A 25390-nucleotide genomic window follows, 5' to 3' on the forward strand; every position below is an offset into this window, starting at 1 on the left:
CATGATATTTTTTCAATGAATATGCAATAATTTTTGTAAAAGTTATTTTAAAATCTTTCATGAACATGTGTGGTCATACACTCTTGCCTCGGCTGAATCTACTAAGCGTAGATTGAGTATCCCTAATCCAAAATGCTTGAGACCAGCAAGTGTTTCAGATTTGGGAATTTCTTCAGATTTTAAGAACATTTGCATACACACAATGAGATATCTTAGGAATGAGAACCAAGTCTAAACAAAAAAGAATTCATTTATGTTTCATATACACCTTCTCCACATAGCCTGAAAGTAATTTTATACAATATTTTAAATAATGATGTGTATGAAACAAACTTTTTTTTTTTTTTAGAGACAGGGTCTTGCTCTGTCATCTCGGATCACTGCAGCCTCCACCTCCTAGATTCAAGCGATTCTCCTGCCTCAGCTTCCTGAGTAGCTGAAATTACAGGCACATGCCACCATGCCTGGCTAATTTTTGTGTTTTTAGTAGAGACGAGGTTTCACCATGTTGGTCAGGCTGGTCTCAAACTCCTGTCCTCAGGTGATCCACCTGCCTGGGCCTCCCAAAGTGCTGGGATTACAGGCGCAAGCCACCGCGCCTGGCCTGAAACAAACTTCTGACTGTGCTGTGACTGTAACCCATCAGGATGGTCAGGTGTGGAATTTCCCACTTGTGGTGTCATGTCAGTGGCTCAAAGAGTTTTGGATTTTAGAGCATTTGGGATTTTGGATTTTTCAGATTATGAAGCCTCAACCTGTATAAATTAATCTTCATTTGATGCATTGTCATCATCTGCTCTTCAGGGTTTCACTATTTGCACAATAAATACATAGATATGTGACTGGACTGAAACTATTCCAATCTATTCAGAGTGTTTTGGAATCAAACCCTTTATAATGTTTGTTAATTTCCCACTTGCCTTTTTCTAAACATACAATGTATTGTTTTTTTAAAGTTTATGTAAAAGCTTTCCAAAAATGTTATGAGAAGATATGCACGTTCCCTACTACTGGGATTATTTGAAATTATTTTGGAGGTTCCAATCAATGCTATATATATATATATAAAACACATATATATAATTGATTGATTAATATATTATATTAATATATATTAATATATAATTATATTATATATTATATTATAATATATTATATATGTTTATATATTTATATTTACAATAATATATATTTATATAATATATTTATATTTATAATAATATATATTTATATAATATATTTATATTTATATTATAAAATATTATAATTTTATATATTTATAATATATACTTATATGTATAATTATATATTATATGTATTATACATTAATATATATTATATATATATTTCACATATGTATGTGAAAGAAATTATTTGTGCATGACAGTGTTGTCTACCCAGAAAATCTGAAAGAATAAACTGAAAACCTATTGGAACCAGCAGTAGAGGTCATTAAGGTAACCAGCTACCAGATAAATACCTCCCCATACCAACTAAGAGGAAACAAATTTCAATTTTATTAAAAATAATATTTCTATATACCAGCAGAAACCAATCAGAAAATAGTTCCTAAAAGGAAAAAATCCCATTCCCAACAGCAACCGAAAGCTAAGAAATAGTCCAAGTTTAATAAATGTTTGAGACCTATATGAAGAAAACTGCTGACATGATTGAAAGACATTCTGAACATATGGCCAAGGGCTGTCTGCTCTTGGACAGGAGGGTTACATTTATGGCGCATTATTATTGGCAGGCATGTTAAATGCATTATTCCACTGAATTCTCATCATAACCCCATGACATGAGTATTGTTATTACTTCTGCTTTAGAGATAAATAAATTGAAGATTCCTGAGTTGCGCTAACTTGTCAGAGCAGACAGACTGAGTTTCTGGTGCCTGTCTCCTGTCTTTTTAACCATGGCTGCATCATACTGCATCATTTCTCCCTAAACGGTTATAGATTTGGCCAAGCGCGGTGGCTCACGCCTGTAATCCCAGCACTCTGGGAGGCCAGGGCAGGTGGATCACCTGAGGTCAGGAGTTTGAGACTAGCCTAACCAACATGGTGAAACCCTGTCTCTATTAAAAATACAAAAATTAGCTGGGCGCGGTGGCAGGTGCCTGTAATCCCAGCTACTTGGGAGGCTGAGGCGGGAGAATCGCTTGAACCTGGGAGGCGGAGGTTGCAGTGAGCCAAGATTGCACCATTTCCCTCCAGCCTGGGAGACAGAGCAAGACTCTGTCTCAAAAACAAAACAAAAGTTATAGATTCAATGCAATTCCTATCAAAACCTTAACATGAATTTTTTTAACTTAAAAGTTCATCTGGGAGAGTAAATACTAAATATTGTCAAGATGTTTTTGAAAAGAATGACAAGGCGGAAATTGCCCTATTAGGTATAAAAATAGACTATCAAAGTAATGGAATTAAAAGTGTTAATAGAAAAAAATCAGCAGGGCATGGTGGCATGTGCCTGTAGTCCCAGCTACTCGGGAGTCTGAGGTGGGAGGTTCACTTGAGCCTGGGAGGCAGAGATTGCAGTGAGCTATGATTATGCTGCTGTACTCTAGCCTGGACAATAGAGCAAGACCCTGCTGATTAAAAAAAAAAAAAAAGAAAAGAAATGAAAAGAAAAGGAAAAGTTATGGTGGTACGGGTATTTCAACTTTGGGGTAAAGTAAATTCAGTAAATGGTTTGGAGATAAATGGCTATTCAGTTGTAAACTGTGGAATAGATAGCCACTTCAAACAAAAAATAAAAGTAAAATGAATCAGAGTTCTAAACAAAACAACAAGAGCACCAAGAGAAAATCAAAGAGACTATGCCCAGGGTAGTCTAAGTAAGACACTAAACTCAAAAAAAATACAGACACAAAATATTAACATTTCTGGCAAATGTGATTAGGAGAAAAAGCTTAACATCACTGGTGAATAGGAAAATGCAAAGAAAATCAAGAAACCATTTTCCTCCTATCAATTTAACAATTGCTTTTTTAAAAATGATACTATCCAAGCTAGGTGCGGTGGCTTACGTTTATAGTCCCTGCACTTTGGGAAGCCTAGGCAAGCAGATCTCTGGAGCCCAGGAGTTCAAGACCAGCCTGGGCAACATAGCGAGACTCAGTCTCTACAAAAAATACAAAAATTAGCCAGTGTAGTGGCTCACACTTGGGGTCCCAGCTATTTGAGAGGTTGAGGCAGGAGGATCACTGGAGCCCAGGAGGTTGAGGCTGCAGTGAGACGTAATTACACCATTGTACCCCAGCACGGGTGGCAAAGTGAGACCCTGTCTCAAGAAAAAAAAAAAAAAAAGGATACTAGTGTCAGTGAAGACTTGGAGAAAAATCCTTATCATTGGTGGAAATATTAACTGATACAGCATTTTTGGAGGACAAATTAACATATCTATCAAACGTTAAGACTAGATCCTTTTTGACAAATGAGCGCTTATTTAGAGTGGTAGATTGACCATAAAATATGGATCCAATACTGATACAGAGGTTAAAAAGAAAAAGCTCTCTCTCTTACTTTATCCCAGAAGAATTTTTAAATTTTGTATTTTGATAATGTATTGTTTTATAAAGATTCAGAGCTACCATCTTTTTGGTGCATTGGATCTTTTATCAATGTATATATTCTCTTTAGCTCTCTCTCTTAAGGTGCTTTATCATAAAATTATATTTTGTCTGATATTCATATTGCCACCTATATTTCTTTTAGTTTGCATTTGCTTTTGTTCATCCATTATTTTCTTATTCTCTTTCTTTCTTTTCTTTGTTTAAATTGAGACAGAGTCTTACTCTGTTGCCCAAGCTGGAGTGCAGTGGCATGATCATGGCTCACTGCAGCCTCGACCCCTCGGCTCCAGTGATCCTCCTATCTCAGCCTCCCAAGTAGCTGGTACTACAGGCACGTGCCACCATACCCGGCTAATTTTTTTTTTTTTTTTTGCATTTTTTTGTAGAGACAGGGTTTCAACATTTTGGCCAGGCTGGTCTCCAGCTCCTGGACTCAAGCCATCTGCCCGTCTGAGCTTCCCAAAGTGGTGGGGTTATAGGTGCGAGCCATTGCCCCCAGCTATTTATTCTTCTTCTTTTTTTTTTTTTTAAGATGGAGTTTCCCTGTTGTTGCGCAGGCTGGAGTGCAATGGCGAGATCTCAGCTCACTGCAACCTCTGCCTCCCTGGTTCAAGCGATTCTCCTGCCTCAGTCTCCCTAGTAGCTGGGATTACAGGCGGATGCCACAGTGCCCAGCTAATTTGTGTATTTGTAGTAGAGATGGTGTTTCACCATGTTGATCAAGGCTGCTTTCAAACTCCTGACCTCAGGTGATCTGCCCGCCTTGGCCTCCCAAAATGCTGGGATTACAGGCGAGAGCCACTGCGCCTGGCCTGCCCCTAGCTATTTCTTATTTTCAAAAACTGTTTTGGTTACTGTGTATCTGATGAACATCATATTGTTGGCTTTAAAAATAATTTTAATAGACTATTTTTAAGAGCAGTTTTAGGTTCATAGCAAAGTTTAATGGAAAGTACAGAGAGTTCCCATACACACTCCTCACCCCCACACGCATAGGCTCTCCACTCTCAACATTCCCTACAATAGTGGTATAGCTGTTACAATCGATGAACTAACACTTATGCATGAATATCACCCCAAGTTCACAGTTTACATTAAGGCTTCTTCTTGGCGTTGTACATTCCATGGGTTTGGGCAAATGTAGAATGAAATGCACCATCATTACAGTATTGAACAGGAGAGTTTCACTGCCCTAAAAATCCCCCGTGTTCATCTATTTATTCCTCTCTCTCCCCAAGTCCCTGACAATCCCTAATCTTTTTACTGTCTCCATAATTTTGCCTTCTCCAGAATGTCATAGAGTTGGAATCACAGAGTATATGGCGTTTCCAGATTGGCTTCTTTCACTTAGTAATTGCCTTTATGTTTCTTCCATGCCTTATTTATTTTTATTTTTAATTTAATTAATGTTTGTGGGTACATAGTAGGTGTATATATTTATGGGATGCATGAAACATTTTGATACAGGCATGCAATGTGAAATAAGCACATCACAGGGAATGGGGTATCCATCCCCTCCAACATTTATCCTTCGAGTGAGTTACAAACGATCCAATTACACTCTAAGTTATTTTAAGATGTACAATGAAGTTATTATTGACTATAGTCACCGTATTGTGCTACCGAATAGTAGATCACATTCATTCTTTCTATTCTTTTGTACACATTAACCTTGCCCACCTCCCCACCTTCCATGTCTTCTCATGCCTTGATAATTCCTTTCTTTTTAGCTCCAAATAATAGTCCTTTGTCTGGATGTACCACAGTGTATTTATCCATTTACTTACCCAAAGACAGTTTGTTTGCTTCCAAGTTTTGGCAATTATGAATAAAGTTACTATAGACATCCATGTACAGGTTTTTATGTAGACACGAGTTTTCAGCTAATTTGGGAAAAACCAAGGAGTGTGATTGCTGGGTCATTTGGTAAGAGCATGTTTAGTTTTGTAAGAAACTGTCAAAATGTTCTACACTACTGGTGGGAATGTGAAGTGGTACAACTGCTATGGAAAACAGTGTGGAGATTCCTTAAAGAACTAAAAGTGGAGCTAACATTTGATCCAGCAATCCCACTACTGGATGTTTACCCAGAGGAAAAGAAGTCATTATACGAAAAAGATACTTGCCCACGCATGTTTATAGCAGCACAATTCACAATGGCAAAAAATGTGGAACCAACCCAAATGCCCATCAATCAATGAGTGGATAAAGAAACTGTGATTGAGATATATATATATTTATAAAACAGAATACTACTCAGCCATAAAAAGGAATGAATTAATAGCATTTGCAGCAACCTGGATGAGATTGGAAACTATTATTCAAGTGAGGTAACTCAGGAATGGAAAACCAAACATTGTATTTTCTCACTCATAAGTGAGAGTTAAGCTATGAGTTAAGCATTGAGCATAAGAATGACGCAATGGACTTTGGGGACTCAGGGTGGAAAGGGTGCAAAGAGGATCAGAGATAAAAGACTACAAATATGGTGCAGTGTATACTGCTCGCATGATGGGTGCACCCAGATCTCACAAATCACCACTAAAGAACTTACTTGTGTAACCCAATACCACCTGTTCCCCAATAACCTATGGAATTAAAAAGTAAAATAAAATATTTGAGAAGAGAAACTGAAATTCTTCTACTTAAAGAAGAATAGCATTTTAAGAAGTTGCCTTGATACTAAAATTTGCAGATATTAAAAAAAAAGGAACTGTCAAAATGTCTTCCAAAGGGGCTCTTGATTCTGCTTTCCTACCAGCAATGAATGAGAGTCCCTGTTGCTGCATGTCCTTGCCAGCATTTACTGTTGGTGTGTATTAGTCCACTCTCACACTGTTCTAAATAACTTTCCAAAACTGAGTAATTTATGAAAAAATGAGGTTTAATTGGCTCACAGTTCCTTAGGCTGCACAGAAAGCATGGCTGGGGAGGCCTCAGGAAACTTTCAATGATGGCAGAAGGCAAAGAGGAAGCAGGCATGTCCTTCATGGCTGGAGCAGGAGGAAGAGAGCAAAGCGGGAGGTGCCACACACTTTTAAACAACCAAATTTTGGCCAGCATGGTGGCTCACACCTGTAATCCCAGCACTTTGGGAGGCCGAGGCAGGCAGACCACTTGAAGTCAGGAGTTCTAGATCAGCCTGGCCAATATGGTGAAACCCTGTCTCTACTAAAAATACAGAAAAATTAGCTGGGGGTGGTATCGGGCACCTGTAATTCCAGCTACTTGGGAGGCTGAAGCAGGAGAATCGCTTGAACCCGGGAGGTGAGGTTGCAGTGAGCTGAGATTGTGCCACTGCCCTCCAGCCTCAGCGACAGAGCAAGACTCCATCTCAGAAACAAAACAAAACAAAACAAAACAAAAACACACAAAAACCTCCCCCAGCTTTCATGAGAATGAACTCACTATCACGAGAACAGTGAGGGGGTCATGATCCAATCACCTTCCACCAGGTCCCTCCTCCAACACTGAGGATCACAATTCGACATGAGATGTGGGTGGGGACACAAGTCCAAACCATATCAGTGTTTTCAGTGTCTGACATTCTGATAGGTATGTAGTGGTATCTCATTGTTGTTTTAATTTGCATTTCCCTTATGACAATTATGTCATTGCCGGATGTTTATGTTTTCATTCAGCCTAAGAGTATTTAAAAGTTTTTTAACTATGGTAAATGACACATGAAATTTACCATCTTTATCATGTTTAAACCTACTGTTTAGTAGCATTAACTACACTCACATTGTTGTGCAACCGTTGCAATCCATCTTTAGAGGTTTTTCATTTTGCAAAACTGAAACTCTGTACCCATTAAACAACTCCCCATTGCCCCCTACCCTTAGCTGCTGAGAGCCGCCCTTCTACTTTCTGTTTCTATGATTTTGCCTATTCTAGACATCTCATGTACATGGAATCATACAGCATTATTTGTCTTTTTGTGACTGGTTTATTTCACTTAGGATAATGTCCTCAATGTTCATCCATGCCATACATTTGTCAGAATCTCCTTCCTTTTTAAGTTTGAACAATACTCCATTGCATGTGTAAACTACGTTTTTTTTTCTTTTGAGACAGAGTCTTGCTCTGTTGCCCAGGCTGGAGTGCAGTGGCTCGATCTTGGCTCACTGCAAGCTCTGCCTCCCGGGTTCAAGTGTTTCTCCTGCCTCAGCCTCCCGAGTAGCTGGGATTACAGGTGCCCATCACTAATGTTTTGTATTTTTAAGTAGAGAAAGGTTTCACCATGTTGGCCAGGCTGGTCTTGAACTCCTGACCTCAAGTTATCCACCTGCCTCAGTCTCCCAAAGTGCTGGGATTACAGGAGTGAGCTGCCACTGCGCCCAGCCTTTTTTTTTTTTTTTTTTTTTTTTTTTGAGACAGGGTCTCACTCTGTCGCTCAGGCTGGAGTACAGTGGCACTATCTCAGCTCATTGCAGCCTTGATCTCCCAGCTTAAGTGATCCTCTCACCTCAGTCTCCCGAGGACTACAGAGGTGCACCATCAGGCCTGGCTAATTTTTAAATATTTTTGTAAATTCCAGGTCTCGCTATGTTGCGCAGGCTGGTCTCCAATGCCTGGGCTCAAGTGATCCTCCCACCTTGGCCTCCCAAAGTGCTGAGATTACAGGCATGAGTCACCTCACCTGCCTTATATTTTGTTTATCCATTTATTTGCTTCTACCTTTTGGCTCTTGTGAACAATGCTACAATGGACATAGATATGTAAATATCCCTTCAAGACCTTGCTTGCAAATCTTTGGGGTATATACCCAGAAGTTGAGTTACTGGATCTCATAGTAATTCTGTTTAATTTTTCCAGGGACTGCCATACTGTTTTCAATAGTGGCTTCACCATTTTACTTTCCCAACAACTGTGCACAAGCGTTCTAATTACTTCACATTCTGCCAACATTTGTTATTTTTGTGGAATTTTTTGTTTTATTTTTATTTTTTATAGTAGACGTCTTAAGGGGTGTGACATTTTTCCCTTTAACAGAGTTGAGGCTGAGTGTGGTGGCTCACACCTGTAACCCCAGCACTTTGGGAGGCTGAGGTGTGTGGATGGCTTGAGCCCAGGTGTTCGAGAGCAGCCTGGACAACATGGCGAAACCCCGTCTCTACCAAAAATACAAAGATTAACTGGGCGTGGTGGCACATGCCTGTAGTCCCAGCTACTCAGGTGACAGGCGGGAGGGTCACCCGAGCTTGGGAGGTCGAGGCTGCAGTGAGCCATGATTGTGCCGCTGCACTACAGTCTGGGTGACAGAGTGAGACCCTGTCATAAATAAATAAATAAATAAATAGTGAGTTGAACCCATTCACATTTAATATAGTTACTGATTTCTGATATTTTATGTTTTGTATTACATTGTTCTCTTTATTATTTCTTTTACTTTCTTATTTCCTAGTTTTTTTTTTGATACACTGAATTTTCTTTTTTTAAAACTCTCTTCTGGTTGTTTGAAAAGTCATACATACTATTTCTTTTTTTTTCTTTTTTTTTTTTAGAGATGGGATCTTGCTATGTTGCCCAGGTTGGCCTTTGAACTCCTGGCCTCAAGGGATCCTACTCCGTCAGCCTCCAGAGTAGCTGAGACTACAGGTGCACCCCACGGAGCTGGGCTTTCTTCCTATTTGTCTATTGTCAGGTAAAGGCTCATGTTCCTTGGACACCTGCTATGTTCCAGCCCCTATGCAGATCTTTTTATATTGATGATCTCATTTAATCCTTACGACAGCCCTATGAGGTTGCTCCTATTTTTAAAAATAAACTTTATATTTTAGAATAAATTAATTTTAAATTAGAATTAACTTAGAATTATTTAGAATAAATATTTTTACTTTAGAGTAATGTTTTTAGGACTTAGATTCTAAAAAGAAAAAGGAAAGTGCTGTAGGCAGTACAGAGAGTTTCTGTTTACTCTACACCCAGTACACCCAGTTTCCTTTAGTATTCATAGCTTCCATGGATATGGTACGCTTGCCAAAATTAATGAACCAATAGTGACACATTTTATTAGCTAAAATCTGTAGTTTATGCACATTTCCCAGGTTTTTGTCAAAATTTTACAATCTGTGTCAACATACCACACGACATCAGCCTCCTGTCTCCCTTAGGTTCTTGTTGGCTATGACTGTTTCTTTGTTTCGATGACCTTGGCAGTTTAGAGGAGATGGCCTTTAATTTAATAAGACCTTTTAAACATCTTTCTCCATAAACATTTAGAATGAATCAGTATCCATAATTTTTCCCTCTGGAATAAGATAAGATCTTAAACATCTCATGCTTTGTAGGAATAATCTAAAATTTCAGTTCCAATTGAGCAATAAAATTCTTTCTACATTTCTCTTTCTCTTTAAAATAGTTTCTTAAATGTCTTAATCTTAAGATCTCAGTATAAATTTTATCAGTTTATTTATATTTCTTACCACTTTTTCATGTTTTGAATTTAATTATCTTTCTTGAATTACTTTTTCCCCCCCTGAAGGAAATATTTTCAGAAAGGATGGATGGGTGATAAACTTTCTGAGCCCTTCATGGTCAAGCTTTTCTTATTTGCAACATGGAGATCAAAATACCTATCCCACAGAATTGTTGAAGATGAACGACTTCATACTTTTAAGCTTTTAGCAGAGTTCACTATATAAGCAATCAATAAATGTTAGCTCTTGTTACTATTACAATGAGCACATATTATTTTGTAATTATAATGAAAACTATGCACGGACGCACGCAAGGAAGGAGGGATAGTGGTAAAGAAGGTGATAATACGGAAAGTGATGTGACAGAATGGAAGAGCAGGTGACATAACCACTATTTTCAGCTTGGTAAATGTGGAAAAGTCCTGAGCATTTCTGCCAACCAGCTTAACCTGGGCTATGCTGTCATCCATGGTCCAGACAGCCACGTGGGTGTTAGAAGCCACATGGCCCATCTGTCTCCTCTGAGGTCACTGGAGTTTATCAGCTGTTGTGTACCCTTAGCATGAATCAGGAGGGTTCTGGAAAAATGTCTTTCTAGTTGAAGGACTGGCAATTCAGTTCAAAGATTAATAAACACAAAATAACACTTGAGAAGTATATGTCATGTCAAATGCAGAACGTGTGTTCCAGAGGGAGGAACAAAACACGAGTGCTCTCTAAACAGACCAAAATTTCTTCAGTTGATTCTTTGCTATTCATGAGCAAGGGAGGGAGAACAAATTGTTATGCCTGACACCAGATTTCAGGCCTGGAATTTTGTAGTGTGATTCATGCAGCTATATTTAATATTTGCAGAGTCATCCAGTAACCCCTGTCAGAGCCCAGGGAAGCCTTCACCCTGGGGCAACTCCCTTCTCCACCATCCGTGCACTGCTTAGGGATCCTTGTAGGACGGTCTTGGTATGACGTATCATTCCTCGCATGCTTGAATGGCAGTCGTGTCTCCATAAACACCAGTGCCGGCCAAACACAGCCAGGTCTTTCATGTCAATTTAGGAATGTGTTGCCCTCATAAAGATAAGGCATTTAGTGCTCTTGACCTTGTTAAAGGTCTGTGACTGGCTCAGAATTTTTAATACCCGGGGAGTAGTGCGGAGGCGCGGTGGGGGATGGACTCTAGTTGTTTCCTGTGCTCAGGGTAGAATCCTGGAACCTGAGTTGCCAAAAAAAAAAAAAGAAAAGAAAAAAAGGAAAAGAAAAATTGGATCATTAAGTTAGGATATTATGTTTAAATCTTATAATGTACTTGTAAATGTTGATGGCATAATATGTAAGTAACAAAAGACATGGCTTCATCAATTTCAACTTTAAAAGCTTTCACAGGAAAGAGATAAAGAATAATGTGGCTAATAAATGACATGCTGATAAAGTATTAAAAAGAACAGAACACTTCTGATGGCTTCACAGTCTGGAAGGATGGGAAATAAGCAAACACAAAATAAAACAGCTGGGTAGACTCAAAGGAAATAAAAAAGGGGTTTTCCCCACCCCTGTACATTCCCTCAAATAGGAGCTAAAAAGGAAAATAAAATTGCGCCAAACCATGAGAGGGGAACATTTAAGCATTCTAATATTGTAAATAGACATTCGGGCTGAGTTTTCCATCCAAAAGCTAGGACAGGAAATAAATCCTTAAGCATGACTAAGAGACTAATAAGGACATATTTTCAGGGGTTTAAAGCAAATAGTTTTTTTAATGCAAAAACAACATAATCAAGACATATTATCACATGTCATATATGACAGCAAATATGCTTACCAGGCTTCTTCCAAGAGCAAATGAGATAAAAGTACTCTGAAACCATAAAACGTTATGCAAATGTGCAGTGATATTGGCGTTATTTGGAAGAATAAAAGCACTGGGCTTCTCCCTTTTCCTGTTTCCCATTCCTTTTATTTACCTTAAAATACAAGTTGATTTCTTCTCAATATACCTGAGGAGTTGCCTAGTAGGAAATGGAACACACACAAAATCCGGCTTTTTCTTCCTGTCTTGTTGTTCGTTTGTCACAATATTTGTTTTTCCTGGTTGTTGTTTAAAAATTGTTATGGAAAATTTCAAACAGACATCAAGTTAGAGAGAATTTGATCATGAACGTCATGTCCACATCCCTCAGACTCTACATGTGTTATTAGCTTTTTGGCCAGTCTTATTCCATCTATAATCCCACCTACTTTCCAACTCAGATTATTTTGAAGTAAATGCCAGACATCCTGTCATTTCCATTAGAATTCCTAAAAGATAAAAACTATTCAAAAAAGAACACGGGACAGAGGCAGGCGGATCACCTGAGGACAGGAGTTGGAGACCAGTCTGGTCCAACATGGTGGAAACCCCGTCTCTAGTAAAAATACAAAAATTAGCTGGGTGTGGTGGTAGGCACCTATAATCCCAGCTACTTGGGAGGCTGAGGCAGGAGAATCGCTTGAACCTAGGAGGTGGAGGTTGCAGTGAGCCGAGATTGCTCCATTGTACTCCAGCCTGGGCAACAAGAGCGAAACTCCATCTCAAATAAAAAAAGAATACAGGCTGGACGTGGCGGCTCACACCCATAATCTCAGCCCTTTGGGAGGCCCTGGAGGAAGGATCGCCTGAGCCCAGGAGTTTGAGACCAGCCTGGGCAACACAGAGAGACCCAGTCTCTACAAAAAATACAAAAATTAGCCTGGCATTGTGGCTGCGCCTGTAGTCCCAGCTACTGGAGAGACTGAGGCTGGAGGATGGCTTGAGCCCAGGAGATTGAGGCTGCAGTGAGCCGTGATTGCAACACTGCTCTCCAGTCTGAGTGACAAAGGAAGACTCTGTCAAAAAAAAAAAAAGAAAGAAAGAAAAGACCTTACTATAACAATAATTCTTGAATATCACCAAAATCCAGTCAGTGCTCCATTTCCCCGATTGTCTTGTAATTTTTTAAACAAGTTGTTCGAATCAGGATCCAAAAAAGTTCCCATTCATTGTGATTGATTGAGGTGTCTCTTAAGATTTTTTAAGCCTGGAGGTACTGGCACAACCTCCTTCTCTCTCTCTGCCTCCTCCTCCCACTCTTTCTCTCCCACCCCCTCCACCCTCAAACCCAGCAGGTCTGACCAGGCAGCAGTGATCATCTGATTGACGCGCATTGCACTCTCTGCCTGAAAAGATGCTGTACTTGGTTGAGTTCTTTCCTTTTCTGTTCTCCCCAAGCTGTAATGGCTCTGAAGATTTGGCAAAGGTTTTAGAATCTAGGAATGAATGAGAAAACTGTTTTAAAGGGCCCCTCCACACTACTGAGGTCATTTACTTTTTCTTACTCTTTACCAAAACCTGTATAGATCACTGATATAATAGATGCGAAAGATACTCTAGTGGAAAATGTCATGTAAATGTAAAGGACTGCTGATGGTTATGTTATCATTCAAGAATGTTTTACAGGGGGAGATCTTAGCAAGCGGAAATACAAGTAAAACTGAATCATGAGCAATTTATGTTATTACCTTCAGGGCAACCATAAATTAAGCCAGATAATTGTTCCCGGGCTCTGAACACTATGGGACAAGAAGCCATGGCTATAAGCCAAGAAAAAAAAGCCGTATTTTTAAAAATACCCATTTAAAAGAGGAAAAGCAATTAGGGAGCAGATCCTGTAAGTAAAGGAAGACGGGGAAATAGCATTAAGTAGGTATCCAACAAGTTACTTGATATGACAGTGGTACAAATGATGCAAAAATATTCTCTTTCTTCCCTCAAATTTACAGAAACTGGCTCACAGTTTTTTGAGTAGTGAAGAATTTTAGTTCCGGGCACAGTGGCTCACGCCTGTAATCCCAACACGTTGGGAGGCTGAGATGGGAGGATCACTTGAGCCCAGGAGATCAGCCTAGGCAACATAGTGAGGCCCCATCTCTACAAAACATTTTGAAATTAGCTGGGCGTGGTGGTGCACGCCTGTAGTCCTAGTGTATTAGTCTGTTCTCACACTGCTATAAAGGGCTGTCCGAGACTGGGTAATTTATAAAGGAAAGAGGTTTAATTGACTCATGGTTCCACATGGCTGGGGAGGCCTCAGGAAACTTACAATCATGGTGGAAGGGGAAGCAAACATGTGCTTCTCCACATGATGACAGAAAGGAGAAGTGCAGAGCAAAAGGGGGAAAAGCCCCTTATGAAACCATCAGATCTCGGGAGAACTCACTCACTACCATGAGAACAGCAGCATGGGGATAACCGCCCCCATGATTCAATTACCTCTCACCAGGTCCCTCCTGTGACACGTGGAGATTTTGGGAACTACAAATCAAGATAAGATGTAGGTGGGGACACAGCCAAACCATATCACCCAGCTACTCGGGAGGCTGAGGTGGGGGGCATCCGCTTGAGCTGGGGAGGTCAAGGCTGCGTTGGGTCATGATCGCACCACTATACTTCAGCCTAGGCATCAGAGTGAGACCCTGTGTCAAATAAATAAACAAATAAACAAATAAAATAAAAAATTCAGGCCAGGCATGGTGGCTCACGCCTGTAATCCCAGCACTTTGGGAGGCCGAGGTGGGCGGATCATGAGGTTAGGAGATCGAGACCATCCTGGCTAACATGGTGAAACCCCATCTCTACTCAAAATACAAAAAAATTAGCCAGGTGTGGTGGCGGGTGCCTGTAGTCCTAGCTACTCCGGAGGCAACCCAGGAGGCAGAGCTTGCAGTGAGCTGAGATCATGTCACTGCACTCCAGTCTGGGCAACAGTGCGAGACTCCATCTAAAAAAAAAAATTAAAAAAAGAATTTTAGAGACAACTCAATCTGCCATTCCCGCATCCCCATCTTTTTCTTTATTTCTTTATTTCTTTTTCTTTTCTTTTTTTTTTTATTTTGAGACATTGTCTCACTCTGTTGCCTAGGCTGGAGTGCAGTGGCACAATCTCAGCTCACTGCAACCTCCGCCTCCCAGGTTCAAGTGATTCTTCTGCCGCAGCCTCCAGAGTAGCTAGGATTACAGGCGCACGCCACCGCACGCAGCTAATTTTTGTATTTTTAGTAGAGACAGGGTTTCCCCATTATGGCTGGGCTGGTCTCGAACTCCTGGCCTCAGGTGATCCACTCTCCTCGGCCTCCCAAAGTGCTGGGATTACAGGCGTGAGCCACCACGCCCAGCCTCCCCATCTTTTTCACAGATGAGAAAATGGAGACCTAGATGGGCTATGAGGTATGCCCAAAGTTGAAGAGCCATTTAACTGTGTTGTGGGTTGTAAGCCATAGGTCTCCTGATACCGAATCCAAAGCTCTTTCTCTCTCTTTCCTCTTTTTTTCTATCATGCTTTGAGAGAATTTACAAAGTGTTGGCCATAATTTTATGGAAATAACGCTAGCAATAAAGGTAACTTGCTATCAGCAATAGTCTTGAATCTGGAGTTTCAATTAAATTTATTAAATGTGTTGGGTACCCACCACCAGGTTATAAGAATACTTTGAAGTTTCTTTTGCTTTTAACATTACACTTTTTCTCAGGTTTTTTATTTGTTTGTTTGTTTGTTTGTTTGAGACGGAGTCTCGCTCTGTCACCCAGGCTGGAGTGCAGTGATGCGATCTCCACTCACTGCAACCTCTGCCTCCCAGATTCAAGTGATTAAACTGCCTCAGCCTCCTGAGTAACTGGGATTACTGGTGCCCGCCACCACACCCAGCTAATTTTTGTATTTTTAGTAGAGACGGGGTTTCACCGTGTTGGCCAAGCTTGTCTTGAATTCCTGACCTCAAGTGATCCACCCGCCTCGGCCTCCCAAAGTGCTGGCGTGAGCCACTGCGCCTGGCCACTCAGGTTATTTTAATGCCACAGTTTACTGTCACATATAGGACGTAGAGATTCCTTTCATCAAACTTACCACTCGTGTTGGCACCATTTATTGTCCATTATTTGCTTTTGTCCTCGCCATCCTCCAACCCATCTCTTCATCTCCCATTCACAGCCAAGGATTGACTTATTTTGTACAAAAGTGGCTGTGCCTGCTGGTAGGAAGGTCAAGAGGGACGTCCACCAGTGGTGCATGTGGCCGTCTGCCTTTAAACTTAAACTTTCGTTTCTGCTTGCTTCAAAATTATAGTTTGAAAGGTCGCTTTCATTAGTAGCTAGATCTAGCTGCCTCTTTTCACAGGTAAGACCACAGGAACCCAGAAAGGCAGAGGGCTTGCTCAAGGTAACTCGAGGTATCAGTGGTAGGTCCAGGCACAGAGCCCAGGTCTCTGCAGTGCTCTATCATTGGATCTTATACACAAGAGAATCAAATCTACTCAGCTGCCTAGGGATTTGTGCAGAAACAACTTCCATTTGTGGTTGAGATAACTGATGCGAGAATTTTCAGTAACAGGATTTCTTGGGTAGAAGTGGGAAAAAATCACCACTGGGAACAAATTTAAAATGAAAAGATGTGAAAATGTATGCCTCTCTGAGAAAAGATGTTTAAGCTGCTTCCTGGAGTGACTTGGGTTAGAGAATGAGTTTGTAAGTGCGTGGTGACCCAGTTAATGTAGGAAGTATCAAACTCTAGGCACAAGTGACCTGAAAGAGAAGGAGTCCTCTTTTTAATAAATGTAAACAAATGCTATCTTCATTTTTCCATTTAATTTTTTTTTTTTTTTTTGAGACAGGGTCTCGCTCTCTTGCCCAGGCTGGAGTGCAGTAGCACGATTGTGGCTCACTGCAGCCTCGACCTGTTGGGCTCAAGCAGTCCTCTCACCTCAGCTTTTGAGTAGCTGAGACTAAAGGTGCACAACACCATGCCCAGCTAATTTTTGTATTGTTTTGCAGAGACAGAGTCTCACTATATTGCCCAAGTTGGTCTTGAACTCCTGGGCTCCAGCAATCTGCTCACCTTGGCCTCCCAAAGTGCCAGATAACAGGCAGGAGCCATCACACCTGGCCTAATTTTATTTATTAAAGTAATATATGGCTGGGTGTAGTGGCTCATGCCTATAATCCCCACACTTTGGGAAGCCAAGACAGGAGGATCGCTTGAGCCCAGGAGCTCAAGCTCAGTCCTGGCAACATAGAGATATCCCATCTCCATAAAAAATAAAAATTCAAAAATTGGCCATGTATGGTGACATGCACCTGTGGTCCCAGCTACTTGGGAGGCTGAGGCAGGAGGATTGCTTGAGCCCAGAAGGCAGAGAATGCAGTGAGTAGAGATTGCACCACTGCACTCTAGTCTTGGTGACAGAGTGAGATCTCAAAAAATAAATAAATAAATAAAATAAAACAAACAAACAAAAAGAAAGTAACATATGCATATAGGAACAGTTCCACTAGGAACCAGAATCTAATCATGAAGAAACATCTTAGCATGTGAGCCATTCTGAGACAACTAGACTGCTGTCTTCAAAAAAGTCAGTGTCATGAGAAGCAAAAAGGCCTGATGGGACAGGGACTATTCTATATTTTAAAAGTCCAAAAAGACAAAACAACCAAATGCAAAGTGTGAAACTTAATTAGATCCTGGATGAAAAAAGATATATAAAAGATATTTTGGGGACTACTGAGGAAATTCGATTGTGGATTGGATATCCAATGATCATGGGAGATTATTGTGAATTTCCTTAGATGTGAAGATGATATTCTGGGCATGGAGGAAAATGTCCTTGTTCTCAAGAGACAGCATCTGGAATATTTCCGAATGAAGCGTTGTGATGTTTTTTAACTCACTTCAAATGGTCCAGAAAAAAAGGAGGAGAGATAAAGCTTATGTGGAATCCAGGTTAAAGGTATATTGGTATTTCTTGTACTATTTAACTGTTACATAGATGTGAAAAATTTCAAGCTAATAGGAAAAAAAAGTCTAATGCAAAAAGACTCTTTACAAAAAATATGGTCTCCACCCTATCCTTTTCTGTTCCCTAGGATATCTGCTCTTATATTTTATTTTTATTTTATTTTTGAGACAGAGTCTCATTCTGTTGCCCAGGCTGGAGTGCAGTGGTGCAATCTCAGCTCACTGCAATCTCTGCCTCCTGGGTTCACACAATTCTCCTGTCTCGGCCTCCTGAGTAACTGGGATTACAAGCACACACCACCACGCTTGGCTAATTTTTGTATTTTTTAATAGAGATGGGGTTTCTCCATGTTGGCCAGGCTGGTCTTGAACTCCTGACCTCAGGTGATCTGCCTGCCTCGCCTCCCAAAGTGCTGGGATTACAGGTATGAGCCACTGTGCCTCGCCTACTTTTAATGTATCTAGTTGCTTGTTCTAGTATTTAACTCCAAATTAAAAAATAAATACAGATACTGCTATTTCTTGAGTCTATAACTTTAGATAGTTCTAATAATTTTCTCTGATAGTAGGTGATGTTTTTAACTCTTTTTATACACCATGTCTTTTCACCACATGGTCTCAGAATTATTCTGTCAAATTTTGTGTTGAGATCCATATTCAATATTTTCATTATTATTACTAAATGATACAGGAACATATACTGATTAACAAAAAAGCATATAATGATTACAGTTCCTTTATTGTGACACCTGCTATTTTTTTACTGAATTTAATCATTGCTTTGTTTCTTCAGTTGCTTTGCTTTTATAATCCATTGTTAAGTATTTCCTCACCTGAAGAAAACAGCTTGGTTAAACTTCACCCAAGGCCATTTTTTCCCCTAAAATCTCTTCTAGTTCGTTTTTTTTTTTTTCCTGAGAACACCTGATGTGGAGCTCTCTAACCACCTGCTGTGGTCTGGAGTGCATGCTCACCAGGTTTGCTCCATAATTCCTAACTGGGACTTTCCTCCACCCCTGCCCTGGGAATTCCCATTGCATTGCTCCTATGTTGGATCCCCTCTGGCTCTTGGGTTCCATGCTTCCTTGCTTCCCTATCTTACGGCTATCAGCGTTGTGCTGAGAAGTTGAATTCCATTTCAATTCCTGACTCTTTGCATGTCACCTACTTTTTCTCTCTAAAAATTCTTGGGATATTTTCTTCTATCTGATGTCCTGAAATTACACCATGATGTTCTTTGATGTTGGTGTTTTCCATTCAGTGAACTGGACATTGCTTGGAATTTTTCATTTAGAGGGACATGTTCTTCAACTCTGGGAAAATTTATGAAATTATTCAATAATTTTCTTCTTTCCATCTTCTCTGGTCTATCTTTCCAGGACTCTTGTCAGTCAGATATCGAGTTTCTATATTGAACTTCTGAGGGTGTTAATTTTTTTCTCAGTATGATCATCTTCCTTTTGCTCTACATTCAGGTAGATATATTAAATGTAATCCTTCAGTCCTTTTACTATTTTTAAATTTCTGCTATCATGTGTATTTATTTGTATTTATAGACACCATATTTTCAGTTTTCAAGAGTTCCTTCTTTTTTTCTAATCCATTCCATTTTAAGCATTCTATTTTCATTTTATGAATATAATATTTCTCTGGTTTTTCTCTTCTTTTTGTTTTTTATTGAAGTTTAATCTCTATATAATAAAATACACAAACTTTAGGGGTAAAACATAATGAATTTATATATAAACATATATTAGATCTATTACATATTATTATGTTTATATATTTGTTAAATATTTTATATATCATATATTTATATAGTTTACATATTTATTTGTAATGAATTTTAAATTTTATATCACTAAACATTATTTTATTGTATATAATGTTATATATTACAAGAAACTAAATCATATATGATGTGACATATTTGTATATATGATTTATATTCTTATGTATGATTTATGTTTATATTATTTATAAGTTATATGTATTTATAATATAACATACGTAATTTAAATACACCTGCATAACCACCAGTCAGATCAAAATAGAAAACTTTTCCAGCATATCATTAGACTGCCTTGTGCTGCCTTCCTGATCAATTCCCTTCACAAAATAACCACCATTGCCACTTCTATTGTATTATTGAATTTTTCCTATTAGCTTTTATATTAGATATTCTTACATATTTTTTCAGTAAGAGAGATCACAGTGTGACCTAATAACTTACATAGTCTACTTTGAATTGGTCCTTTTACCACTTACAAACAATGCAAGAACCTAACAACGGCTTAACTCTTTCACTCCTTCCTTAGCTTTGTGATACTGTTATCACGTATTATACTCCTGCATGTGTTATAAAACACATAGGACAGTGTTATTATTGCTAATTTATATGGAAATAGTCCTTTATATTTTCCCACATTACTCTTTTTGGTGCTGTCTGGTGCTTCTTTTAGTGACATACTTCTTTCAGTGATCATTTGACTTCAATTTCCAGAAGTTCCTGTGGTATTTCATTGAGTACACATTGGATGGCAACAAATTCTCCCAGTTTTTGTTTGTCTGAAAATGATTTAATTTTCCCTTCATTTTTGAAGGATATTTTCACTAGGTATGGAATTCTATGTTGTCAGTTTCGTTTTCTTTTAGCACTCTAAAGATGCTCTTCCATGATTTTATGGCTTCCATAGTTTTGTTGAAAAATCAGCTGTCGGTCTAATTGTAGCTTCTTACAGATGTGTTTTTTTACTCTAACAGCTTTTAAGATTTTCTGTTTGTCTTCAATTTTCAGTAGTCTGGATATAACGTTGGTGATTTTTTTTTATTTTGCCTAGATTTTGCAAAGCCTCTTGAATCTGTAGTTTAACATCCTTCCTTCTCAGACATCATCTCTTCAAATATTGCTTCTGCCCCATTTTCTTTCTCCTTTCCATACAGGGCTCCAATTTTACATTTGTGAGACCTTTTGCTGTGACTCATAAGTCTCTTATAGCAAGTTTTCTTACTTTTTTCTGAGTGTCAGTTTGAATAATTTTCTATTAACCTTTCCTCACATTTGCCATTTCTGTCTTTAGCTATGTCTAGTCTTCTGTTAAATTCTTCCCATAAATTCCTAATTTTTATCATTGTATTTTTCAGTCTATGTTTCTTTTATAGATTTAGATCTATAGGTTGAAGTTTTTGTTTAAATTCTCCATTTTTTCATCCATTTTGTCCACCTTTTCCTCTGCTTACTTTTACACAGTATTTAGTTATTTTAAAGTCCTAGTCTGCTTATTCCAATATCTGGATTGTCTGTTGGTCTGCTTCTATTGTCTGTTTATATTTTTATTTATTATTGGCTATATGGTCTTGTCTCATTGAAAAGTTAATTGTTTTTAAATTATATATTAGGCATTGTACATAAAAGAAGTGTAGAGCCTCCAGATGATATTATTTTCCAACAGAGAGGGCTTCATTTTTTCCTATGTGAAGTACATAGGGTGAAGCACTAATCACTTCAATCTAGTTAGAAATTAAAGTGGATCAGGGCTAGGCTGCAGTTTTTGTTTGTTTGTTTGTGTTTTTTGAGACAGAGTCTCACTCTGTTGCCCAGGGTGGAGTGCAGTGGCAAAATCCTGACTCACTGCAAGCTCCACCTCCCAGGTTTGTGCCATTCACCTGCCTCAGCCTCCTGAGTAGCTGGGACTACAGATGCCTGCCACCACGCCCAGCTAATTTTTTGTATTTTTAGTAGAGCCTTGGCCTCCCAAAGTGCTGGGATTGCAGGCGTGAGCCACTGTGCCTGGTCCTAGGCTGCAGTTTTAAGAAGATTCAATTCACCTGTGATTCATCTCTGTATCTTGGGTAATCTTCAGCCTGACTTATAGGTTTTCATTGGTCTCTCTCAAATGAAAGCATTAAATTAAATTTTCATTTTGTGTGTTGGGGACTTGGAGTTGGCACTCAGTGAATGTCCTTTCTTCCATACCAAATTATATAGTTTGAAGAGAAATTATGGAGGCCAAAATATTATACTTATTAGTGATAGAAGCCCTGCTGAAGAACAAGGCTTTAAGCTTGCCGAACAAGTTGGCTTGTCTGTATTAAATCTCAAATTAGGAAAACTTTCTTACCTAGAACCAGATAATGCTGTATGGGATCAAGTCTCCCTATACCGGAGTACTGTGTAGACATGAGGGCACAGCAGAGAATGTTTGGTTCTACAAGCAACTTCCTCCCAAGAAGTAGTAGAGCAGAGTTGAGTTGAGCATGCTCAGTTATTTTCTTAAATTTATCAATCAAATTAATGGTTCCACCTCCCTCATATTATGGGGAAATTTTTCACTGTAGAAAATAGGAGTGGGAAACGGTATTCCTCCTCTAACAACATGCACTGGACTGTGTTCTTGATAGGGCCACAACGCTGAGGCAGAATCAGCATCCTCATTTGAATAAATAGTCCCCTTCATGCATTCATTCCCTAGTTAAGAAGTAAAGAATGCCTAAAAATTAGTCATCCAAAGGTTTTCTTATTGCCAGTTCTCCCCACATTCTCTTACACCAAAGGCTGATAGACTGTGACCCATAAGCCACATCTAGCCTGCTCCCTCTTTCTGTAAATTAAGTTTTATTTGGAATGCAGCCACATCTGCTTGTTTACATACTGTTTATGACTGTTTTCACACTTCAATGGCAGAGTTGAGTACTTAGGACAGGGATTGTATGGCCCTCAAAGCCTAAAATATTTACTGTCTAGTACTTTACAGACAAAGTTTATCAACCCTTATATTAGACCATGGTTGTTTTTGTACCAACCTTTTTCTCTCTCTTTCTGAGGCTTATTTAAAGAAAGAAGGAATAGCTGGATAAAAGGCCAGCTACCCTCCTCTCTATCTCTAACACACCTAACATTTGAGGATCTCTGAATATTTCTCATAGTTGTTTCTTTCTGCCTTTTAAACAATAAAGGTTCCAGTCAGAAAAACCAAGGCATGGTGTGGATCTGGGAGTTAGAAGGAAACAAGGCTTCCATGACTGATATCAGCTCTGGTTTCCTGCAAAGGACAAAGTCAAGCAAGGTTACCTATCAGTTCTCCATAGCAGGTAGTGGCCAATGGGTCTCAGACAATACAATGACCTTGAGTTCATTGTTTCTCAGGCTTGGCAGTCTCACTTTGGACAAGCGGGATAAGTGCTTATACACACTTTAAGAATATCTCTAGCCAGGCATGGTGGCTCATGCCTGTAATCCCAGCACTTTGGGAGGCCAAGGACGGCAGATCACGAGGTCAGGAGATCAAGACCATCCTGGCTAACATGATGAAACCCCATCTCTACTAAAAATACAAAAAAAAAAATTAGCCGGGCATGCTGGCGGGCACCTGTAGTCCCAGCACTTGGGAGGCTGAGGCAGGAGAATGGCATGGACCCAGGAGGTGGAGCTTGTGGTGAGCCGAGATCGTGCCACTGCACTCCAGCCTGGGCAACAGAGCAAGACTCTGTCCCCCAAAAAAGAAAAACAAAAATTTGTCGATTGAAGTGTTCTTTTAATTCTAGGGCAGTTTTCTTTAGTTATATCTTTAAATAACTTTTCCTATACTCTCCTCCTCTTATTTCTAGTGAGATGAAGGCTATGTGTGTTGAATCTTCTTTGTCTTCCATATTTAAAACATATTCTCTCTAATCTTGTAAAATATTTACTCTCATTTATTTATTTTTGCTTTTCTCCTCCAGATCCTCCATATGCTTTATTACGTTTTCAGTGTTTATTCTCCTTTGTGTTACTTCCTATTTGACCTTTATTTCTAGGATTATTTTCTCAGTTTTTCTCCTGGGCTTTCATTTCTTTGGTTGCCTGGGCATCTTTCCTGAGCACTTGATCTCTATGTGTGCTTTTTTATTGTGGAGAAAATAGTTTTGTTGGGCTTTTGTAATTCAGTTTTATCTGTTCAGAATCAATTTTCATCTACTATATCACAATTTCCATCTGTTCCATGACAATATTTTTCTATTTAATGTCCATTATTTGTCATTTTTCTATCATTTATTTCTGCCAATATAATTATATAGATTATTTTAATTCATTTTTACAATTATGAGTTTTGCTTAAATAAACTAAATGTACTAGGGATAAGCTCATTTCAGGAGGTTCAGATGGAAGAGAGGTGAGGATTATGTTCCTCACCTATTAGACAATATGTGATGTGCCCTAGTGAGCTTTTTCAGCCTGTATTTCTCCCAGTTATCAAAGCTCAGCCCTACATTGTTGTTCATAATACAGAGTTGCTCTGTCCACCACTCCTCTATAAGATGTCTCCTATAAATACGACTTTTCTGTGTGAGGCTTTATTTGGTAACATATTCCTTGTTCATCAATAATCTATGCTTACGCTGGGCATGGTGGCTCATGCCTGTAATCCCAGCACTTTTGGAGGCCAAGACGGGCAGATTGCTTAAGCCCAGGAGTTTGAGACCAGCCTTGGCAACATGGTGAAACTCTCTACAAAAAATGCAAAAAAGGCCAGGTGTGGTGGCTCACACCTGTAGTCCCAGCACTTTGGGAGGCAGAAGTGGGTAGATCACCTGAGGTCGGGAGTTTGAGATCAGCCTGACCAACATGGAGAAATCCCGTCTCTACTAAAAATATAAAATTAGCTGGGTGTGGTGGCACATGCCTGTAATCCCAGCTACTCGGGAGGCTGAGGCAGGAGAATCGCTTGAACCCGGGAGGCGGAGGTTGTGGTGAGCTGAGATCGTGCCATTGCACTCCAGCCTGGGCAACAAGAGGGAAACTCGGCAAAAAAAAAAAAAAAAAAAGGTAATAATAATGCAAAAAATAGCCAGGTATGGTGGCACATGCCTGTAGTCCCAGCTACTTGGGAGGCTGAGGCAGGAGGATCACTTGAGCCTGGGAGGTGGAGGCTGCAGTGAACAGTGATTGTGCCACTGCACTCCAGCCTGGGTGACAGAGCGAGACCTTGTCTCAAAAAAAAAAAAAACCAAAAAACAAAAAACCATGTCCATTTAAACTACTTAAATCCCAAAAAGGTGATGCTGAAAAGCTAATAGAGAAAATACACATGATGAAATTTATACATGTGCTTGATTTACCCAAGAGAAACCACTAAAGAAAAAAGAGACAAAGTACAGATTGCATTGCACAGGTAGAAAACAAACGCCAAGACAGAGGTGTAAACTCAGTTATATCAGACATCTAATTAACCCTTCTCGTTTAGGAAAAAAAAAAGTGCATCTTGCTGCCAGTGTTCATATTTTACATAAACACTCTCTTTGAGGCTGAAGCAAATCTGACTGATTTTTTTTCTTTTTGAGACAGAGTCTCGCTCTGTCGCCCAGGCTGGAGTGTAGTGATGCGATCTCAGTTCACGGAAACCTTGACCTCTCGGGCTCAAGCGATTCTCCTGCCTCAATCTCCTGCTGATTGATTTTCAATGTGAAAATAAAATAGAAAAACTGTTCTTGGAGTTACTTCTAAACATAACTAACAGAATCATCAGAATCGTCTATTTCGGAAAAATAGGATTCATCAAATGAATCTTTGGCTAACAACTGTTCGAGAATGATGTTAACATCGTAAATAG

General features: G+C 39.3%; 1 long non-coding RNA gene across 1 annotated transcript; it reads left to right on the forward strand.

The window, feature by feature from the left end:
* The first annotated feature begins 14255 nt into the window (after nucleotides 1-14255).
* LOC134757889 (uncharacterized) lies at nucleotides 14256-17785 on the forward strand. The gene is made up of 2 exons (XR_010132445.1): nucleotides 14256-14348; nucleotides 17633-17785. It is a non-coding gene; the product is annotated as an uncharacterized lncRNA (long non-coding RNA).
* The last annotated feature ends 7605 nt before the right edge of the window (nucleotides 17786-25390 follow it).

The sequence above is a fragment of the Gorilla gorilla genome, chromosome 22, assembly GCF_029281585.2.
Source record: "Gorilla gorilla gorilla isolate KB3781 chromosome 22, NHGRI_mGorGor1-v2.1_pri, whole genome shotgun sequence".
NCBI lineage: Eukaryota > Metazoa > Chordata > Mammalia > Primates > Hominidae > Gorilla > Gorilla gorilla.